Below are 13,629 nucleotides of genomic sequence, written 5' to 3' on the forward strand. Positions count from 1 at the left end.
AACTTGAAGATAAGACAAAGGATCAGTCTGAGAAGCAGAAAGAAATAAGAATGAAGAAAAGGGAACAGAGTCTATGGAACCTGTGGGGACACCATCAAGCATACCAATATTTGCACTGTGGGGCCAAAGAAGAAGAAAGAGAGAAAGGAGCAGAAAGAATGTCTGTAGAAATAATGGCTGAAAACTTCCAAAATTTAAGAACAGATGTGAATATATACATCCAAGACACTAAACAAACTCCAAACAGGATAAACCCAAATAGATTCATTGCACAACATATGATGATCAAACTGTCAAATGCAAAAGATAAAGAGAGAATTCTGAAAGTTGCAAGTGAAAAGCAATATGTCATATACAAGAGAGCGTCAATAAGATTAAGTACCAATTTCTCATCAGAAACCATGGAGGCAAGAAGGCAGTGGGATAACATATTAAAGTGCTGAAAGGAAAAAATTGCCAACCAAGAATTTTAGATCCAGCAAAACTGTCTTTCAAAAATGAGAGAGTAATTGAGACAATCCTAGATAAACAAAAACTGAGGGGCTTCAACATCACTAAACAAGCTCTACAAAAAATGTAAGGGGAATTCTGCAAGTTGAAAGAAAAGGACACTAGAAAATATATTGAGGCCCCATGAAGAAATAAAGATCAAGTTGTGTGATTGTGTCTGGCAGACAGGTAGCACATGCAGCATGGCTGACTGAATGAAGAGAAGATTGCAGAATTCAGAGAAGCTTTTTCATTATTTTATAAGGATGGAGATGGAACTATAACAACAAAAGAATTGGGAACTATAATGAGGTCTCTTGGGCAGAATCCCACAAAAGTAGAGTTACAGGACATGATTAATGAAGTAGATGCTGATGGTTATGACAACTTGACTTTCTGGAATTTCTAACAGTGATGATAAGGAAAATGAAAGACACAGATGGTGAAGAAGAAATTAGAGAAGCATTCCATGTGTTTGGTAAGGATGGCAATGGCTAAATTGGTGCAGCAGAGCTTTGCCATGTGATGACAAACCTTGGAGAGAAGTTAACAGATGAAGAGACTGATGAAATGATCAGGGAAGCAAATATTTATGGTGATGGTCAAGTAAACTATGAAGAGTTTGTACAAATGATGACAGCAAAGTGAAGATATTATACAGAATGGTTATGTTTAGTGTACAAAATTGTTTCTTTGCCTTTTCTTTGTTTGTAAATTATCTATAAAAGGTTACCCCTACTGTCAAAAGAATATGCATGTATAGCAATTAGGACTTCATTCTTCCCAATTTTCTTCCCTTATCTTACTGTCATTGTCCTGAAACCTTATTTTAAAAATTTATGAAGTAATATGTTGCACGTAGCTTATTCTGGATATATCTAAGCCCTTCTGCACATCTAAACTTAGACAAAGTTGGTCAAATGAGGGAACATCTGGATAATGCCTTTTTTTTTTAAGAAGTTTTCTTTAGGAACTGTTATCATGTTGTTATTGAGGTGTGGAGTTGTAACTCTGCGTGGACTATGGACAGTCAACAACTTAAAGTTGCACTACTGCAAAACAAGTGTATTAGCCAGGTACTCATACACTATTTTTTGTACTGCTGGTCCTGTACCAGAAACATTTTCTTTTATTGTTATGTGCTTTTTAAACTTTCTTTACCTACTTAAAGAAAATCTGTTTATGGCACAATTTGCCTCAAATCCATTCCGAGTTGTATATTTGTTTTCCAATTTAAAAAATTAACAATTTACCCTCCCACCAAAAAAAAAAAAAAAAAGGCAAGAAAGATCTGTAGTAAAGGAATAACAAGCAAATATAAATGGATATAAAGGGTAATGCTATTATATTTTTGGTTGTAACTCCGTTTTTTTACTTCCAACAGGATCTAAAAGGCAAATGCATAAAACGTAATGATAAGTCAATGGTTTTGGACTCATGATACATAAATATGTAATTTGTGATAAGAAGTATATAAAGGGGTACAAGAACATAGTTTGTGTATGCTATTGAAGACAAGGTGGTATCAAACCAAATGAGACTGTTAGGATGTCAAATTTAAGCCTCCTGGCTACCACAAAGGAAATACTGAAGAATATGCAAACTTATAGAGACAAAGTAGAGTACAAGTTACCAGGCACAGAGGGCAAAGGAAAGTAGAGTTAATGCATAATGAATATAGGGGTTTCTGTCTGGGGTAATGGGAAAGTTCTGATAATGGATGGCAGTGAGGGTACCACAACAATGAATGTGATTGATCCCATTGAATGGTATGCATGGGAACAGTCAAAATGGGAATGTTTACATTATCTGTATTTCCACAATTAATTTTTTTTTAAAAAACAACCAAACAAACAGTAGTGTGAACAACTGAATGTACACTTGGTATGACTGCATGGTATGTGAATATATCTCAATAAAATTGAATTAAAAATAATTTAAAAAAAAAAACTAAACAGACAATGACAATTAAATACAATTCATGATCCTGGAAGGGACACTACTGGGACATATGAAAAAAATTGGAATATAGACTATAAGCTTTATATCAGTGTTAAACTGTGTAAACTTGATAATTGTACTTAAGGTGGTTATATAAAGTTGTTATATAAGTGAAAATCCTTATTTTTAGTAAATGTACATGGAGGTATTAAGTGTTCAAGGGGATGATGTATACAAACTACTCTCAAATGTTCAGACAGAAAGTCAGATAGATGTACAGATACATGGATGGATAGACAGATGGAATGATATAGAAAATGTGGTAAAATGTTAAAATTGGTAGATCTGGTTATCTGTGGAGTGGGATATGTTGGAGTTCTCTATTTGGGGTTTGTATTATTTTTGCAACTGTCCTGCAGTTTTGAAATTACTTCAAAATAAAGAGTTTAAGAAAAAAAAAAAAAGGACTACTCTTGCATCAGTACCCATCTACACTAATCATCAATATCCCATCCATAAAGGTGCTAAATTCCAGACTACCCACCCACTTGATAGTCAGTCATTATACCCAGTGTATATCCCAGTTTTCTGGTGTTGTTCAAATCTCTTAATGCTGCAACCATCTTTCCACCATCCACATAAAATATTCATAGGGCATCAAGCAAGACACAAACTAATCAGAATGCTGAATGCCAAAAATAAAGAAAATTTTGAAAGCAGCAAGAGAAAAGCAATTCATACATAAAAGGGACTCTTGATAAGACTAAGTGCCAAATTCTCATCAGAAACCATGGAGTTAAGAAGGCAGTGGTACAACATAGTTAAGATATTGAAAGAAAAAAACTGCCAGCCAATAATTCTCTATCCAACAATACTGTCCTTCAAATATAATGCAGAGAATAAGATATTCACAAATAAGCAGGAACTGAGAGTGCCCGTTATCAAGAGACCTGTCCTACAAGAAATACTAAAGGGAGTCCTACAGGCTGAAAGGAAAACACAGGAGAGAGAGGCTTGGAGGAGAGTGTAGAAATGAAGAGTATCATAAAAAGTACCAAAAAGGGCAGAGACAAAAATAAAATATGACATATAAAACCAAAGGATAAAATGGCTGAAGTAAGTACTGCCATTAAAGTAATAACATTGAATGTTAATGTGTTGAACCCCCAACCAAAAGCCACAGAATGGCAAAATTGATTAAAATATATATACCATCTATATGCTGTCTCCAAGAGACTTACCTTAGATGGAAGGATACAAATGCTCAAAAGTGAAAGGCTGGAAAAAGATATTTCACATAAACAGTATCAAAAAAAAAAAAAAAAGCTGGGGTAGCTATACTAATATTGGACAAAATACAAAATAGACTTTAAATGCAAAGCTGTTAAAAGAGAGAAAGAAGGGCATTATATATTACTAAAAGGGGCAATCCACCACGAAGAAATAACAAATCATAAATATTTATGCACCTAACCAGGATGCCCCAAAATACATGAGGCATACACTAGCAAAACTGAAGGGAGAAATATTTACAATAATATCCAATACACCACTAACATCAATAGATAGAACTAGACAGAGAATTAATAAGGAACACAGAATTTGAACACTCTGATAAAAGAACATACCTAACAGAAATATACAGAACAATGCACTCCCAAGAGCAGGACATACATTCTTCTCAAGTGCTAATGGGTCATTCTCCAACATAGTCCACATGTTGGGTCATGAAACAGGTCTCAATAAATTTAAAACACTGAAATTATACAAAGCACTTTCTCTGACCATAATGGAATGAAGCTGGAAATCAACAACAGGCTGAAGGCTGGAAAATGTACATTTTTATGGCACTTAAATAACAATCAGTGCATCAAAAAAGAAACTGCAAGAGAAATCAGTAAATATCTTAAGATGAATGAGAACAAGAACACAACATATCAAAACTTACTAGGGAGGGGGGGCAAGATGGCGGACTGGTGAGCTGTATGTTTTAGTTACTCCTCCAGGAAAGTAGGTAGAAAGCCAGGAACTGCATGGACTGGACACCACAGAGCAATCTGACTTTGGGCATACTTCATACAACACTCATGAAAATGTGGAACTGCTGAGATCAGCAAAATCTATAGACTGAGACCAGACACCAGAGAATTTGAGAGCAGCCGGCCCAGCAGAGAGGAAACAGGCATAGAAAAAAACAGCACGAAAAACTCCAAAATAAAACGGGACAATTTTTGGAGTTCTGGTGAACATAGAAAGCGGAAGGGCAGAGCTCAGGCCCTGAGACTCATATGCAAATCCCGAAGAAAAGCTGATCTCTCTGCCCTGTGGACCTTTCCTTAATGGCCCTAACTGCTTTGTCTCTTGGCATTTCAATAATCCATTAGATCTCTGAGGCGGGCCCTTTTTTTTTTTTTTTAAATCCTTTTTCCTTTATCTAAAACAATTACTCTAAGAAGCCCAATACAGAAAGCTTCAAAGACTTGCAATTTGGGCAGCTCAAGACAAGAGCAGAACTAAGAGAGCCCGGAGACAAAAGGCAACAACCCAGTGGCTGAGAAAATTCACTAAACACCACAACTTCCCAAGAAAAGGGGGGTGTCCACTCACAGCCATCATCCCGGTGGACAGGAAACACTCCTGCCCATTGCCAGCCCCACAGCCCAGAGCTGCCCCAGACAACCCAGTGTGACGGAAGTGCTTCAAATAACAGGCAAACACCACAAAACTGGGCGTGGACATTAGCCTTCCCTGCAACCTCAGCTGATTGTCCCAGAGTTGAGAAGGTGGAGCAGTGTGAATTAACAAAGCCCCATTCAGCCATCATTTCAGCAGACTGGGAGCCTCCCTACACAGCCCAGCAGCCCAGAACTGCCCTGGGGGGACAGCACTCACCTGTGACATAGCACAGTCATCCCTCAACAGAGGACCAGGGGGTGCAAGGCTTGGAAGAGGGGCCCACTTGCAACTCTCAGGAGCCATATGCCAATACCAAGAACTTGTGGGTCAGTGGCAGAGACAAACTGTGGCAGGACTGAACTGAAGGATTAGACTATTGCAGCAGCTTTAAAACTCCAGGATCACCAGGGAGATTTGATTGTTAGAGCCACTCCCTCTCCCTGAATGCCCAGAAACACGCCCCATATACAGGGCGGGCAACACCAAATACACACGCAAGCTTGGTACACCAATTGGACCCCACAAGACTCACTCCCCCACTCACCATAAAGCCTAAGCAGGGGAGAACTGGCTTGTGGAGAACAGGTGGCTCGTGGACGCCACCTGCTGGTTAGTTAGAGAAAGTGTACACCACGAAGCTGTAGATCTGATAAATTAGAGATAAGGACTTCAATTGGTCTACAAATCCTAAAAGAACCCTATCAAGTTCAGCAAATGCCACGAGGCCAAAAACAACAGAAAATTATAAAGCATATGAAAAAACCAGACGATATGGATAACCCAAGCCCAAGCACCCAAATCAAAAGACCAGAAGAGACACAGCACCTAGAGCAGCTACTTAAAGAACTAAAGATGAACAATGAGACCATAGTACGGGATACGAAGGAAATCAAGAAGACCCTAGAAGAGCATAAAGAAGACATTGCAAGACTAAATAAAAAAATGGATGATCTTATGGAAATTAAAGAAACTGTTGACCAAATTAAAAAGATTCTGGACACTCATAGTACAAGACTAGAGGAAGTTGAACAACGAATCAGTGACCTGGAAGATGACAGAATGGAAAATGAAAGCCTAAAAGAAAGAATGGGGAAAAAAATTGAAAAAATCGAAATGGACCTCAGGGATATGATAGATAATATGAAACGTCCGAATATAAGACTCATTGGTGTTCCAGAAGGGGAAGAAAAGGGTAAAGGTCTAGGAAGAGTATTCAAAGAAATTGTTGGGGAAAACTTCCCAAATCTTCTAAACAACATAAATACACAAATCATAAATGCTCAGCAAACTCCAAATAGAATAAATCCAAATAACCCACTCCGAGACTTATTCTGATCACACTGTCAAACACGGAAGAGAAGGAGCAAGTTCTGAAAGCAGCAAGAGAAAAGCAATTCACCACATACAAAGGAAAGAGCATAAGACTAATTAGTGACTACTCAGCAGCCACCATGGAGGCAAGAAGGCAGTGGCACGATATATTTAAAATTCTGAGTGAGAAAAATTTCCAACCAAGAATACTTTATCCAGCAAAGCTCTCCTTCAAATCTGAGGGAGAGCTTAAATTTTTCACAGACAAACAAATGCTGAGAGAATTTGCTAACAAGAGACCTGCCCTACTGGAGATACTCAAGGGAGCCCTACAGACAGAAAAACAAAGAAAGGACAGAGAGACTTGGAGAAAGGTTCAGTACTAAAGAGATTTGGTATGGGTACAATAAAGGATATTAATAGACAGAGGGGAAAAATATGACAAACATAAACCACAGGATAAGATGGCTGATTCAAGAAATGCCTTCACGGTTATAACATTCAATGTAAATGGATTAAACTCCTCAATTAAAAGATATAGATTCACAGAATGGATCAAAAAAAATGAACCATCAACATGTTGCATACAAGAGACTCATCTTAGACACAGGGACACAAAGAAATTGAAAGTGAAAGGATGGAAAAAAATATTTCATGCAAGCTACAGCCAAAAGAAAGCAGGAGTAGCAATATTAATCTCAGATAAAAGAGACTTTAAATGCAGGGATGTTTTGAGAGACAAAGAAGGCCACTACATACTAATAAAAGGGGCAATTGAACAAGAAGAAATAACAATTGTAAACGTCTATGCACCCAATCAAGATGCCACAAAATACATGAGAGAAACACTGGCAAAATTAAGGGAGCAATTGACGTTTCCACAATAACTGTGGGAGACTTCAACACATCACTCTCTCCTATAGATACATCAACCAGACAGAAGACCAATAAGGAAATTGAAAACCTAAACAATCTGATAAATGAATTAGATTTAACAGACATATACAGGACATTACATCCCAAATCACCAGGATACACATACTTTTCTAGTGCTCAAGGAACTTTCTCCAGAATAGATCATATGCTGGGACATAAAACAAGCCTCAATAAATTTAAAAAGATTGACATTATTCAAAGCACATTCTCTTACCACAATGGAATACAATTAGAAGTAAATAACCATCAGAGATTTACAAAATCCACAAATACCTGGAGGTTAAACAACACACTCCTAAACAATCAGTGGGTTAAAGAAGAAATAGCAAGAGAAATTGCTAAATATATAGAGACGAATGAAAATGAAAGCACAACATACCAAAACCTATGGGATGCAGCAAAAGCAGTGCTAAGCGGGAAATTTATAACACTAAACGCATATATTAAAAAGGAAGAAAGAGCCAAAATCAAAGAACTAATGGATCAACTGAAGAAGCTAGAAAATGAACAGCAAACCAATCCTAAACCAAGTAGAAGAAAAGAAATAACAAGGATTAAAGCAGAAATAAACGACATAGAGAACAAAAAAAACAATAGAGAGGATAAATTTCACCAAAACTTGGTTCATTGAGAAGATCAACAAGATTGACAAGCCCCTAGCTAGACTGACAAAATCAAAAAGAGAGAAGACCCATATAAACAAAATAATGAATGAAAAACGTGACATAACTGCAGATCCTGAAAAAATTTAAAAAAATTGTAAGAGGATACTATGAACAACTGTATGCCAACAAACTGGATACTGCAGAGGAAATGGACAATTTCCTGGAAACATATGAACAACCTAGACTGACCAGAGAAGAAACAGAAGACCTCAACCAACGCATCACAAGCAAAGAGATCCATTCAGTCATCAAAAATCTTCCCACAAATAAATGCCCAGGGCCAGATGGCTTCACGGGGGAATTCTACCAAACTTTCCAGAAAGAACTGACACCAATCTTACTCAAACTCTTTCAAAACATTGAAGAAAAGGGAACACTACCTAACTCATTTTATGAAGCTAACATCAATCTAATACCAAAACCAGGCAAAGATGCTACAAAAAAGGAAAACTACAGGCCAATCTCCCTAATGAATATACATGCAAAAATCCTCAACAAAATACTTGCAAATTGAATCCAAAGACACATTAAAAAAATCATACACCATGACCAAGTAGGGTTCATTCCAGGCATGCAAGGATGGTTCAACATAAGAAAATCAATCAGTGTATTACAACACATTAAAAATTCAAAAGGGAAAAATCAAATGATCATCTCAATAGATGCTGAAAAAGCATTTGACAACATCCAACATCCCTTTTTGATAAAAACACTTCAAAAGGTAGGAATTGAAGGAAACTTCCTCAATATGATAAAGAGCATATATGAAAAACCCACAGCCAGCATAGTACTCAATGGTGAGAGACTGAAAGCCTTCCCTCTAAGATCAGGAACAAGACAAGGATGCCCGCTGTCACCACTGTTATTCAGCATTGTGCTGGAAGTGCTAGCCAGGGCAATCCAGCAAGACAAAGAAATAAAAGGCATCCAAATTGGAAAAGAAGAAGTAAAACTGTCATTGTTTGCAGATGATATGATCTTTTATCTAGAAAACCCTGAGAAATCGACGACACAGCTACTAGAGCTAATAAACAAATTTAGCAAAGTAGCGGGATACAAGATTAATGCACATAAGTCAGTAATGTTTCTATATGCTAGAAATGAACAAACTGAAGAGACACTCAAGAAAAAGATACCATTTTCAATAGCAACTAAAAAAATCAAGTACCTAGGAATAAACTTAACCAAAGATGTAAAAGACCTATACAAAGAAAACTACATAACTCTACTAAAAGAAATAGAAGGGGACCTTAAAAGATGGAAAAATATTCCATGTTCATGGATAGGAAGGCTAAATGTCATTAAGATGTCAATTCTACCCAAACTCATCTACAGATTCAATGCAATCCCAATCAAAATTCCAACAACCTACTTTGCAGACTTGGAAAAGCTAGTTATCAAATTTATTTGGAAAGGGAAGATGCCTCGAATTGCTAAAGACACTCTAAAAAAGAAAAACGAAGTGGGAGGACTTACACTCCCTGACTTTGAAGCTTACTATAAAGCCACAGTTGTCAAAACAGCATGGTACTGGCACAAAGATAGACATATAGATCAATGGAATCGAATTGAGAATTCAGAGATAGACCCTCAGATCTATGGCCGACTGATCTTTGATAAGGCCCCCAAAGTCACTGAACTGAGTCATAATGGTCTTTTCAACAAATGGGGCTGGGAGAGTTGGATATCCATATCCAAAAGAATGAAAGAGGACCACTACCTCACCCCCTACACAAAAAATAAATCAAAATGGACGAAAGATCTCAACATAAAAGAAAGTACCATAAAACTCCTAGAAGATAATGTAGGAAAACATCTTTAAGACCTTGTATTAGGCGGCCACTTCCTAGACTTTACACCCAAAGCGCAAGCAACAAAAGAAAAAATAGATAAATGGGAACTCCTCAAGCTTAGAAGTTTCTGTACCTCAAAGGAACTTCTCAAAAAGGTAAAGAGGCAGCCAACTGAATGGGAAAAAATTTTTGGAAACCACATATCTGACAAAAGACTGACATCTTGCATATATAAAGAAATCCTACAACTCAATGACAATAGTACAGACAGCCCAATTATAAAACAGGCAAAAGATATGAAAAGACAGTTCTCTGAAGAGGAAATACAAATGGCCAAGAAACACATGAAAAAATGTTCAGTTTCACTAGCTATTAGAGAGATGCAAATTAAGACCACAATGAGATACCATCTAACACCGGTTAGAATGGCTGCCATTAAACAAACAGGAAACTAAAAATGCTGGAGGGGATGTGGAGAAATTGGAACTCTTATTCATTGTTGGTGGGACTGTATAATGGTTCAGCCACTCTGGAAGTCGCTCTGGCAGTTCCTTAGAAAACTAGATATAGAGTTACCATTCGATCCATCAATTGTGCTTCTCGGTATATACCCAGAAGATCGGAAAGCAGTGACACGAACAGATATCTGCACGCCAATGTTCACAGCAGCATTATGCACAATTGCCAAGAGATGGAAACAACCAAATGTCCTTCAACAGATGCGTGGACAAAGAAAATGTGGCATATACACACGATGGAATACTACACGACAGTAAGAAGGAACGATCTCGTGAAACATATGACAACATGGATGAACCTTGAAGACATAACGCTGAGTGAAATAAGCCAGGCACAAAAAGAGAAATATTATATGCTACCACTAATGTAAACTTTGAAAAATGTAAAACAAATGGTTTGTAATGTAGAATGTAGGGGAACTAGCAATAGAGAGCAAATAAGGAAGGGGGAACAATAATCCAAGAAGAACAGATAAGCTATTTAACGTTCTGGGGATGCCCAGGAATGACTATGGTCTGTTAATTTCTGATGGATATAGTAGGAACAAATTCACAGAAATGTTGCTATATTAGGTAACTTTCTTGGGGTAAAGTAGGAACAGGTTGGAAGTAAAGCAGTTATCTTAAGTTAGTTGTCTTTTTCTTACTCCCTTGTTATGGTCTCTTTGAAATGTTCTTTTATTGAATTTTTTTTTTTAATTTTTTTTTCATACAGTTGATTTAAAAAAGAAAGGAAAGTTGAAAAAAAAAAAAAAAAAAGAAAAACAAGGAAAAAAATATGTAGTGCCCCCCTGAGGAGCCTGTGGAGAATGCAGGGGTATTGGCCTACCCCACCTCAATGGTTGCTAACATGAACACAGACATAGGGGACTGGTGGTTTGATGGGTTGAGCCCTCTACCATAGGTTTTACCCTTGGAAAGACGGTTGCTGCAAAGGAGAGGCTAGGCCTCCCTGTAATTGTGCCTAAGAGCCTCCTCCCGAATGCCTCTTTGTTGCTCAGATGTGGCCCTCTCTCTCTAGCTAGGCCAACTTGAAAGGTGAAATCACTGCCCTCCCCCCTACGTGGGATCAGACACCCAGGGGAGTGAATCTCCCTGGCAACGTGGAATATGACTCCCGGGGAGGAATGCAGACCTGGCATCGTGGGACTGAGAACATCTTCTTGACCAAAAGGGGGATGTGAAAGGAAATGAAATAAGCTTCAGTGGCTGAGAGATTCCAAAAGGAGCCGAGAGGTCACTCTGGTGGGCACTCTTACGCACAAGTTAGACAACCCTTTTTAGGTTCTAAAGAATTGGGGTAGTTGGTGGTGGATACCTGAAACTATCAAACTACAACCCAGAACCCATGAACCTCGAAGACAATTGTATAAAAATGTAGCTTATGAGGGGTGACAATGGGATTGGGAAAGCCATAAGGACCACACTCCACTTTGTCTAGTTTATGGATGGATGAGTAGAAAAATAGGGGAAGGAAACAAACAAACAAACAAAGGTACCCAGTGTTCTTTTTTACTTCAATTGCTCTTTTTCACTTTAATTATTATTCTTGTTATTTTTGTGTGTGTGCTAATGAAGGTGTCAGGGATTGATTTTGGTGATGAATGTACAACTATGTAATGGTACTGTGAACAATCGAATGTACGATTTGTTTTGTATGACTGTGTGGTATGTGAATATATCTCAATAAAATGAAGATTAAAAAAAAAAAAGTAGCTTATGAGGGGTCACAATGGGATTGGGTAAGCCATAAGGACCACACTCCACTTTGCCTAGTTTATGGATGGATGAGTAGAAAAATAGGGGAAGGAAACAAACAAACAAACAGACAAAGGTACCTTAGTGTTCTTTTATACTTCAATTGCTCTTTTTCACTTTAATTATTATTCTTATTATTTTTGGGTGTGTGCTAATGAAGGTGTCAGGGATTGATTTAGGTGATGAATGTACAACTATGTAATGGTACTGTGAACAATCAAATGTACAATTTGTTTTGTATGACTGCGTGGTATGTGAATATATCTCAATAAAATGAAGATAAAAAAAAGGAAAAAAAAAAAAAAACTTACTGGATGCAGTGAAGGCAGTACTTAGAGGGAAATTTATAGCCCTAAATGCCTGCATTAGAAAGGAAGAAAGAGCTAAAATCAAAGACCTAACCATACAGCTGGAGGAACTAGAATAAGAACAGCAAACTAATTCCAAAGCAAGAAGAAGGAAAGAAATAACAAAGATTAGAACAGAAGTAAATGAAATTGAGACCCCAAAACCAAAAGAGAGAATCAATAAAACTAAAAGTTGACTCTTTGAGACCAACAAAAGTGAAAAAAAACCTTACCTTTTATCAAAGAAAAACAGAGAGATGATTCAAATAAATAAAATCAGGAATGAGAGGGAGGACATTACTACTGACCCCACAGAAATAAAAAAGATCATAAGAGGATATTATGAACAATTGTATGCCAGCAAACTAGAAAAACAACTTAGATGACATGGACAATTTTTTAGAAACACAGGAAGAACCTATACTGACTCCAGAAATAGAAGCCCTCAACAAACCAACCACAAGTAAAGAAATTAAAACCATCATCAAAAACCTCCCAACAAAGAAAGCCAGGACCAGATGACTTCACAGGTGAATTCTACCAATCATCCCAAGAATTAATACCAATTCTGTTCAAATTATTCCAAAAAATTGAACAGGAGGGAACACTATCCAACTCATTCTATGAGACCAACATCACCCTAATACCAAAGTCAGATAAAGATACTATAAGAAAGGAAAATTAGAGACCAATCTCTCTAATGAATGTAGATGCAAAAAATCCTCAACAAAATATTTGCAACTAGAATCCAACTGTACGTTAAAAGAATTAAATACCACTATCAAGTGGGTTTTATGCCAGCTATGCAAGGGTGGTTTAATGCAAGAAAATCAATTAATGTAAATACACATTAACAAACTGAAAAAGAACCACATGACTCTCTCGATTGATGCAGAAAATACATCTCACAAAATCCAGCACAATTTCTTGATTAAACAACTATGAAAGGTAGGAATAGAAGGAAACTTGCTCAACATCATAAGGGGCATATAGGAAAAATCCACAGCTAACATCATACTCAATGGTGAAAGACTGGAGCTTTCCTGTTAAGACTGAGAACAAGACAAGGATGCCCCCTGTTACCACTGTTATTCAACATTGTGCTAAAAGTCCTAGCCAGAGCAATTAGGCAAGAAAAATAAATAAAAGGCATCCAAATCAGAAGAAAAGAAGTGTAACTTTCACCATTTGCAGA

The 13,629-nt window shown here is 37.2% G+C and overlaps 1 protein-coding gene and 1 pseudogene across 3 annotated transcripts in view; one reads left to right on the plus strand and one right to left on the minus strand.

Moving 5' to 3' along the window:
- FBXL17 (F-box and leucine rich repeat protein 17) overlaps positions 1–13,629 on the minus strand; it is a 564,196-nt gene that overhangs the window by 505,110 nt on the left and 45,457 nt on the right. The window lies entirely within an intron of this gene.
- Positions 713–1,137, plus strand: LOC119508080 (annotated as a pseudogene).

This window comes from Choloepus didactylus, chromosome 13, assembly GCF_015220235.1.
Source record: "Choloepus didactylus isolate mChoDid1 chromosome 13, mChoDid1.pri, whole genome shotgun sequence".
NCBI classification, from domain to species: domain Eukaryota; kingdom Metazoa; phylum Chordata; class Mammalia; order Pilosa; family Megalonychidae; genus Choloepus; species Choloepus didactylus.